A 10,436-nucleotide genomic window follows, 5' to 3' on the forward strand; every position below is an offset into this window, starting at 1 on the left:
GAGAGAGGATGCTAGATGGAGGAGGGGAGAGGATGCTGGATGGAGGAGGAGGAGAGAGGATCCTGGATGGAGGAGGAGGAGAGAGGATCCTGGATGGAGGAGGGGAGAGGATGCTGGATGGAGGAGGAGAGGATGCTGGATGGAGGAGGAGGAGAGAGGATCCTGGACGGAGGAGGAGGAGGAGAGAGGATCCTGGATGGAGGAGGGGAGAGGATGCTGGATGGAGGAGGGGAGAGGATGCTGGATGGAGGAGGGGAGAGGATGCTGGATGGAGGAGGGGAGAGGATTCTGGATGGAGGAGGGGAGAGGATGCTGGATGGAGGAGGAGGAGAGAGGATGCTGGATGGAGGAGGAGGAGAGAGGATGCTAGATGGAGGAGGAGAGAGGATGCTGGATGGAGGAGAGAGGATGGTGCAAGGTGGATGCAGAGGAGAAATCATGGTAGACAGATTAAGGATCAAATCGGCACAGGTTGCAATGAGAGAAAAACTGAAGAAGTTAACGGATGACTCGTATTTGTGTGATGATTTGGAGACTTTACAAAAAATTACTGTAGCTCTGGACAATATGACAAAAACAATTGAACAACTGTGCAAGAGAGACAATGGACTGATGGTTAATAAACTGGATGACATTGTTATGTTGAAAAAAAATGATCTAAGGGCACTGCCAGTTAGAAAGCACAAGTCAAAACTGTCCAGAAAACGAAAATGGACCCAAGGTACAGTATGTTATGTTTTTGCTTATAATAATTGCTTATACTATTTGTTAAAATGCAAACATGTCAAAACGGCAATGACTCTGTTCTCCACCATACCTGACCCCTGCATGCTTAATACTTGCCTTCCACTCCAGGGTTCCTTCTGCTCATTATAATTTACTGTCCTCTTTTACATGTTTTATTTGTACAGCTCCCTTGTCGCCCCTAATTCAACATTGCGGGGACACTGGCGAGACACTGGGCCACAGCTCTTCTGCTTACCTGCACCCAAAATCCTGAGGATGCCATGGAGCTCGGCAAAAAAATCCCTAGCTAACCCTAAATATTTATATTAAACCATTTTGCAACAGGCTGGTGTGTCTTATTGCTTCCCACGTCTGCGTCTGCATCTTTCCCACTCCTGGCTAATAGTTTCAGCTTTTGTACTGTATATCAGAAATGATCACCCTGTACCACACTGCTGACTTGTTGATGTTTTGTGAGCACTCACGCATTTCTCTAGGTATCTTAAGTTTCCTACTGGAGTCATCAAAACTTTGGACTTTGTGTTATTGTAAGAAATATTGTGTTGCCAAAACACTTAGTGTCTTACCCTTACCGTTACCCTAACCTTAACCCCAGTAACATTTCTTCATAATAAACTAAAAGTTACGCAAAATGGCATGCAAACATCCAGTCCAATATGAAAGAAAAAAGCTAGCTTCATTAAGGAATCAAACCCCTTATTCCTGTGTTAATGAGTTGTTCTCTGACCACTAACCCATCAGGTCTTAGTACATGTGATTCAAGAGTTAACCACTTGACAATCTTTAAACTTCGGTTGCCTAGAAATTGTAAAGACAGTGATGTGTGTACATTGTGCGAGTATCCGTCACTCGCGATGTGTGTGCAGTCCAAAATGAAAGAAAAAACCTTGCATCACTTGGGAATCGAACCCCCAATCAGCAGTCTTTAAACGTTGGTCGTTGGTAACTGTAAACAAAGAGATTGCATTTTGTTTAACTGCTAACTAACAAACGGATGTATGCGTTCACTGCACAAAGATTATGGAAATAAAAGACCACTTTTCCATCAGAAAAATCATCGGAACAGTTATTACCAACCCATAGACGCTATCATCAGAACCGTTATTACCAACCCATAGACGCTAAAAGCCAAAAGGTTTCTCACATGCACACCCATCGCGAGTGACGGCTACGCGCACAAAGAGATCGCATTTTGTTTAACTGCTAACTAACAAACGGATTTATGCGTTCACAGAACAAAGATTATGGAAATAAAAGACCACTTTTCCATCAGAAAAATCATCAGAACCGTTATTACCAACCCATAGACGCTATCATCAGAACCGTTATTACCAGCTTTCTCACATGCACACCCATTGCGAGTGACGGCTACGCTCACACATGCACACCCATAGTGAGTGACGTAGGACGTAAAGCCCCGCCCAGGTCGAAGTGGCGTCAATTTAGAGAGTCCCAATCTCTGGACTGAAATGTACTTCAAATGTATTTAAAAAAGGTTTAGCTAAAACATGCTTAGATAAAGTTGTTAAATTGTGTTGTTTAAAAACGTAAAAAGATGTTGTAATGTTTCAGAAATATGTTTAAAAAATATGTTAAAATATTTGTTTCAAATGTTTCAAAAATATGTTCCAAATGTTTTAAAATTATGATCGGAGATGTTTGAAATTTGTAAAATAATTAAAATAGCTTTCAAAACAGGTATTTAGAAAAAAATTGGGGGGGGCTCAGCTGAATTTTTTTCTCTGAGGGGGGGCTCACTCTCTCACACTTTGAAAACCCCTGATCTAGGAGGAATTCGTTTTTTATTAAGCTGTTGTGTTTTACGCTTCCTTGGCTTTTTGAGTCTTAACGTGCTCTGGTGACTTAAGTCGTTTTGACTGGGGTCCAGCAGGAGTACATTGATCGGGCTCCGCTCGCAGCTTCACCTTAGCCCATAAAGCGAAGCCTAGACGGCGTAGCCTACATGAAATAGAACGATAGTTATGTTATTATAACTCTAGTTCTATGATGGTAGGCGTAGCCGTCTAGTTTCCCACCTGCTGTACCCTCCAAATGCTGAAAGAAAGTGTGGAGGATGAGCGACGGTATACACCGCCTTATATAGACACGATACCGTGGGAAATGTGGGCGGTGCCCACGCTGATTGGTGCATAGTTTGAAATTTTCAGCCCATAAGGCGATATCATAGAACTAGAGTTATAATAACATAACTATCGTTTTCAGTACAATCCCTGCAAACTATATATCATTCTTGGTTAACTTCCCAGGTGGTTTCCATCAAAATATTTTATATTTTCATGTTGGTGATTAATCAGAATTGAGTTGAAATAAAACATTTTATTCAGACAAAGCACAAACTGCAAAAACAATCTTCAAAATTACAAAAAAGGGGCAATATAAAACTGAGCAGCTCAGACGAGAGAGAGAGATATTAATGGGCTTATAAACATTAAAGATGAACTGAACTGAAATTTGAAGTTTAGTTGATATAACAGATGTATTGTCTGCCTTCTCATTGGTACAATAACAAAAAAATGGCTGGACTTGCTAAAAGGGATTCAATTGTATGGTGAAAGCGTTACCATGTTGGATTTCAACAATCAGCTACGTCACTGGCATGGTAACCTACTCGTACTCTGTGGCTCTACTAGCTATAGCAGGTAATGAGTCAGGCTCTGAGGCTCACTGAAATGGCTACGGAAAAGCAAACAACCAGGTCTACAGGAGGATCATCTTATTGCATTGCCCCTGGCTGCAGTAATGAATTATATAGGGCCAAGGCAGCTGGGGTAATCATACATTTCCACAGGCTACCTTTGCATAGGAAACCAGCCCCTGTCATGTCAATCTCCATAAGCTAGCACTCCGACCATAAATTGTATAAACTATTACTCCGACGATATCACAGATCTATGTTTCCAAGCTAATTAAACCACGGCGGGTCTGTAAACAGAAGTTCCACAAATGTCCCTTTCTACTCACCCTGATGTTCGCCGACCAGCCGATTGCTGATGCAGAGAGAGTTAAAGGCCCACTATGCAACTTTGGGCATTTCTTCGCTGTTTTCTTGGTTTTGGCACGCACATTTCTCTACACAGCGCCCCCTACAGCTTCGTAGTAGATATTTCACAATACTGTCGTAACAACTCGTTGACGACCCTTCCCCATGCACTTCTACGCGAGCCATGTGCATTTGTTTTCAAAGAAGCTGGCGAATGCGTGGAGCCATGTCCGAAGTAGATGTTCATAAAGTGTAGGCAAGGTTATACATTTTTAAAAGGGTGTATTTGTATTGCAATAAACATAAATCCATCCTTTTTTATAGTTGACGGGGAGAATTTATATCCTAGATTATAATTGTTTTATCTTAGGTTGAACAGAACAATCAGTGTAAGAGGTTTGGCCAACATAATAATCTAAATAAACAAGAACCTGGATTCGGGGATTCAGTCTGTATCTGGGGGACGAGACAGACGAACAGCAAAACACCCATGGAAACAAAGGTGTTTATATGGTTGCAACCAAGCAAGCTAGAAACATACAGGACTCACAACAAAATGGTCGAGAAAACAATTTTTACAGGGCTCACAACAAAATGGTTGAGCAAACACATTTGTACAGAGACTATCAACATCAAGAATACCACGAAGACAAAGGCCACCCAAGGGTACTTTCAATTTCAAAAGCAACACGGCCGAGTCGGCGTCTGATTTGCAGTCTTCTTTTTCTTTCAGTTCACGCTATTCCTGAACAGCTTGCCCAACGTTTACTCGTGTCTGGCCTCTCTGCCGGTCAGTCTCCCTTTTCTCTTCTTCTGTTCCTCCGACATTGGGTTTCTCTGTCTCTTTTTAGTCGGCTGATCTATGATGAATATAACAATCCCTTAGTGACTTGTGTTTATATCGAGCCGGTTCCGTGTTTGGGGGTCTGTGCCGTAAAGCAATTCGTTACTTCGCGAGACCCAAGACTCCCGCGAGAGTGGGCGGCGGGTCGCCGGCAGAAACATATTCCTTTTCTCCGCCAAGATGCGCAAGGGTGAGTCGAAACAACGAACAATCGAACAAAAATGTATAATAGAACCATCGCAATGACTCTTAGCCTGTTATATTAAGGTAAATCAAGCCAAAAAAGTTGCATAGTTCCCCTTTCACTCGTGTCTGATCTCTTTTCTGGTCCATTCTTCTTTTGTTCCAGCGACGGTCGCCTCTTGGGTCCCTTATCAGTCGATTGATCCATGATGAATGCAACAATTGCCTCGCAACTGGCTGTTTATATCTAGCCGGTGCCATGTTTGGGTGTGTGTCTGTGCCGTAAAGCATTTTCGAAACTACAATCTGACTACATTTTCGATGATACTTCCGCTGCGTCACATCCGGATTGTGTCAGTCCGAACAGAGCAAGTTGCATATGCGCTTTTTCACTGGAGAGGCGACATGGGTAAATGACACACCCACCAATCGACCCAGAAATGGATGCAGAACCATCAGCATAACTCTCAACCTGCATACTTAATGTAATTTTGGCTAAAAAAGTTGCATAGTGGGCCTTTAAACTCAAAGAAGAAGTTTCATAGTAAAATGTATCTGTGCAATATCTATCTGTGTAATATCCATCAACATCCACCAGAAAGTAAACCGCCAACATCCACCTAAAGTAAACGTGACACTCGTGAATCCGCCTCGCATCTATGCTCATCGGTGGGTGTATCTCCCAAAGTGCATCTAACATGTCTTTCAGGTCCCGTCGATTTTCTTGTGAAACCATGTCTTTAATAACCACGTTATTAGGCAGATAATAACCCTTGTTCTTTAATAGGTCCATGGTCCCAGGGTGGTTTCAATTAAAACCGGACCTATGCGGTTTTTTTGTATTCTTTTTTAAGCTTTAAATACAGCACCTGGGTCTATTTAATTACTAACTGTACATTAAAAGTATTTCGACTCAATCTAAAAGGTTAAACAACTACTATATCCTCCTCGACTTGAATGTTTTCATACAGCACGCAGGCTGGATGCGCGCAGGCTTGATGCGCTCCACTTTTTTTTGTGGAGAACCAGCCCCTTGAAGGTAGGCCTACTACAGAGATTGTACAACTCGTTGCGTTTCCGCAATGAATCTGTCTTTACGGAGATATTCCTGAATCGCATCAAAGGAAAACTGAGGGGGAATGATCATTTTCGCCTCGTTACTAGGTTGCTATTTATGGGGCGCTCCAGTGTCTCCTCTCGGACGTCCCTTAGAGAGAGCATGGCCACTTCCAAAACCTCTCTCGCCGCACAGCATCCGAAATGCCCTATGCATGGTTATGCCACCTAATCCCACCATTAGATGGTCAAGGTTGACCGGGACCTCTCGTTAGCAGACGATTCAATGGCAGTGTCCATGCTCCGGCAGCACCCACACGCACACCAGTCACACCCACACGATCCGAAGGTGGAGCTGGAGCCTGAAATTGATCCCTCTCCACCGGGTGGCAGTCGGGCACTACAGGCATGTCCCTCACAGGCTCAAACGCGTAACCAGCCTCATTAAAATCACTATTTTCCGCCGTGGAGTGTAGAAGACTTTCGCGTGTCTGCAGCAACGACCTAGTCGTACCATGCCATTGACGTCATCGGCTCTCTGATGCTAGAAGACACATTTTCTTTTGTAGCAAAAAAAACCAACTAAATATTGATTTTTAAAAAAAAGAAATGTGTCCTTTTTTTATAATAGTCATAACTAACACGTTATCGATGTTGATTATTTCAGTTCAGTTCATCTTTAAGGCTGATTCATCTAAAAATGTTTTACACAAATAACTAATTTAGGCAGCATTTTCTTTATATGTAGGCCATTGCAATGATTGAAACAAAAATATTATGTACTAATTTTGATACAATGTGTTCGATATTTTTGAGCCCATTGAATTCATTTATTTAGGAATTGTAGGTGTGCTGCCCCCTACCCTACCCACAGCGCCTTGCCGGGGTCGACAGATAACTCCTCTCCCCAACAAACCACGCAGACATGTCCAAGTTTCCTCTTTATGGTTGCTTGAAGTACGGTAAAACAACGATGTTTTCCGAGACTAACTTATAGCTGGAGAAGTAGCATAAGACGAGGGAGCACCTTGTGTTCCGATTGTGTGTGTAACTGTTACTGAGCGTGCAGCTGGTGGTAACCATGATGTCAAAGTAAGGATATTACTTTTTTGGGTAGCCTAGTTAAGCAACGCATTACATTTAAAATATCGGTAACTACACTGCTTTACTAGTCTATAGTAACGCGCTTTCCTGCGTTACCCAAGCCGTGTTTGCCTGCGTGTAAAGTTCTGGGGCCGTATTCACAAAGCATTTTATCTTACCGCTCCTATCTCGTGCTAAAACATTATTTTACGTAGGAGTTTTTTCTTAAAAGTTATTCACAAAGCCGCTGAGACCTACTCTTACTAAGGATAAATCACAAAGAGTGAACTAAGAGTGACGCGCCGTTGCTATGGATTACGTCAATTCTCATGCACGAGTTTAGAAGCAGTCAGTTCGGTGATTGGTTGTTCAGACGAGCCCACTGAATCACCGAAAAACAAGGAAATAGCCTAGGCTAGAAATGAATTCCTATTAAGTAGTTATAGTGCAGTTAGCAGAATACACGCATGATGACAATTTTGTGCAGACCACAATAATGACGTTGTAGCCTGCACATTCAAGAGAGAGAGAAAGCAAACAATAAAAATACGTAAAATTTAAAAGAAAATAAATGTTATGAACTACACAAGTGTTGACTGATTTGTGCCAAGTTGTTTACCTAAAATGTGTTTTCAAAGTGATCCCTAAATGCCAGTCCACTCGGTTCCACACAGCCAAATTCATTGTCATGTTGATCGCCATCATCATCATCATCGTCTGGCTGTGGAATGTTCCTCCGCTTGCAGAGGTTGTGTAGAATGGCACATACAGTAATGACTGTGCTTGCCCTCTCTGGGGTGAGGCGTATTTCGCCGTGGAGGACATGAACCGACGTTTCATCTGCCCAATTCCTCTCTCCACAACATTTCGTGTTTGTGTGCTCTAGCATATATGCAAGAAATCAGTAAACAATAATAAATATGGATTCAACAAATAAAAGGCGTCAAAGAGCCAATACGATGTGTTTTACACATAGGACTAAGCGTAATCTGCGTAATCACTTACATGTTATACTTTAACTGTGCTCCCGGTTGTGGATTGAGGTAGGGTGTCTAGAGCCACGTCTTGCATGGATAGTCACTGTCTCCCAGCAAGTGACACCCAACTGGTACATCTCAAAAAGATGCCTCAGACCGCTCTCCATTAAAATGCGCGAAACATGGGTAGCTGAAGATCCAGGCCACTTTGCAACAACATCCAGTAGGCTATGTTAAAATTTGCATCAAAAACAACCTGCGTGTTGATGGAATGCACTTTCTTCCTATTGACGAACACGTCCTCGTCTTTTGATGGCGCAATTATTTTTATGTGCGTCCCGTCAATAGCACCGACCACACCGGGCATACCTGCAATTGCCATGAAGTTTGCTTTGATCCTGTGTAATTGTTGAATGTCCAAAAGAAAGTTTATGGCACGGCTGACTGATGGTTGCGATATATTTAAATCGTCGGCATTGCAAAGTTGCATTTCCCCTGTTGCTAAATAACGTAGTGTGGCCAAACATTTTATTTCGGGACTAATCTGATTATTCCTGTTAGTCGGGGATGTTATTGCATTGCGATTAACTCCACAACAAGTTTAATACCCTAACATTTCGTCTCGCAGGCATTTACGATTCTTTGTGAATAGGTCTTACTGAGTTAGGAGTCCTCTTGAGGACTTTTAAGCTCTCCTAGACTTAGGTGCTACTTTTAGGCCTAAAATACTTTGTGAATTGCTCTTAGTGAAAAAAGTTAGGAGTCCTAAATTTAAGAGTGACACGCCCATTATTTTTAGGAGTTACTCCTAAATTCGCCAGTTAGGACCTACTTTTAGCCCTAAAATCCTTTGTGAATACGGCCCCAGGTTCATTCAGCCTTTGGACCACATAAAGTAACAGCATGTGCAGGGCTCTAAAGTGCGACCAATTTGGTCGCACATGCAACCTAATTTCTCAATGGTGCGACTAAAAAAAATCAGAGGTCGCACCGGTGCAACCAGCTGTTCAAAAAGAAAAAACCTCCAAGATAACCACCATTGCATGTCTTCGTGATATTATATATACAAATATTATATTATATACTATTATATTATATATAGAGCTGCAAACGGTATATATAGAGTCGCAAACGGTAACATTCACTTTATCCTCCATGCTGCAGTTCACCCCGGACTGAACTGCACTGAGTTTGACGGTTGAACGCTGATTGGCTGTTACGTTACACATGTGACTCAGTGGCCACACTGTTGAACGCGGATTGGCTGTCATCACGCGAAATTTGCGTCAAAGTTCAAATATTTCAACTCGAGCGAATTTGTTGCACCACAAATCCTCGTGAACGCGCTCGCCTGTGCATGCTGCACGGCGAAAGTGTTGCGCGATAAATCAAAACTTGTCGCCGGTTTTCTCTCGCAAAAAATTCGCCCGATACGCGTCTATACGTTCACTTTGTATGGGATCCTGTCGCCCCGTCGGGTTTGGTGTGAACACACAGTTTAGACAGAGAGAGTGGATGTGGAGGAGTGTGACCAGACATCCCCGTTTTGGGTGACCTGTCCCCGGTCATAAATGGTATGTTGTGTATGAACTTATTTATCGTGTGTGTGTGTGTGTGTGTGTGTGTGTGTGTGTGTGGTAACGTTAAAGTAAGTTGTTTATCTGAACTGAAGACCTAACGTAACGTTATAAAAGTCAGTGGACGTTAACATTATGAAAATGTTTTCATATCTGTCATTAGTGACGCTGTAACGTTAACGTTAGCATGAGATTACCAGATGATGACATTGTATGTGGCTCTGTTTTGGAAGAGGGGGAGGTGGAAGACTGCTTTGGTAACATATGATTTTCCTGTAGGCATAGGAACATGAGACTGTTAAAAATAATAAATAATAAATCAATGGTTGATAGTTGTGTGTGTTAGGCTAACTTCTGTATTTTGTGTCGGGCTGTGTGGGTAACTAATGACTGTAGTAGTTATAAATGCAGACCATCTGATTAGCTGATGCCCTGAGTCATGTAGCCTATAATATTAATATACTCATATGTTTTGACTTGGTCATTATTATTAATTAAATCTTGATGATATTTACGATATTTATTTATGATAATATTTAATGATTTTTCACAGCGTGTTTCACGGCATGTGACTGCAATTGAGGATAGTCCATAAGACATAGAGCCATGAGATGTTCAGTTTGAAGTTTCAGTTTAAAACACTTGCACTTTTAATTTAGATTTTCTTTTTATTTCATTTATCTTGAGATGTTTTTAGTTAGATTTCAGCTCAGTGAAGCACTTTAAGCACCGACATTTTTCAGTGAAATTACCTTTCTTGTGCAAACATTCAAATAAAGAACTTTATGTTGACCAGGGGCCGTATTCACAAAGCATTTTATCTTACCGCTAGGAGTGCTCCTAACTCGCGCTAAAACATTTTACGTAGGAGTTTTTTCTTAAAAGTTATTCACAAAGCCGCTGAGACCTACTCTTACTAAGGATAAATCACAAAGAGTGAACTAAGAGTGACGCGCCGTTGCTATGGA

General features: G+C 42.0%; 2 long non-coding RNA genes across 2 annotated transcripts; one reads left to right on the forward strand and one right to left on the reverse strand.

Moving 5' to 3' along the window:
- The first annotated feature begins 389 nt into the window (after positions 1-389).
- On the forward strand, positions 390-1,073 carry LOC132473392 (uncharacterized). The gene is made up of 2 exons (XR_009529361.1): positions 390-721; positions 912-1,073. It is a non-coding gene; the product is annotated as an uncharacterized LOC132473392 (long non-coding RNA).
- A 2,886-nt stretch (positions 1,074-3,959) lies between these two features.
- On the reverse strand, positions 3,960-5,299 carry LOC132473412 (uncharacterized). Its single transcript, XR_009529367.1, has 2 exons — positions 4,518-5,299; positions 3,960-4,465 (listed from the first exon to the last, which is right to left on the reverse strand). It is a non-coding gene; the product is annotated as an uncharacterized LOC132473412 (long non-coding RNA).
- Between the last annotated feature and the right edge of the window lie 5,137 nt (positions 5,300-10,436).

This window comes from Gadus macrocephalus, chromosome 15, assembly GCF_031168955.1.
Source record: "Gadus macrocephalus chromosome 15, ASM3116895v1".
In the NCBI taxonomy this organism is placed as follows: domain Eukaryota; kingdom Metazoa; phylum Chordata; class Actinopteri; order Gadiformes; family Gadidae; genus Gadus; species Gadus macrocephalus.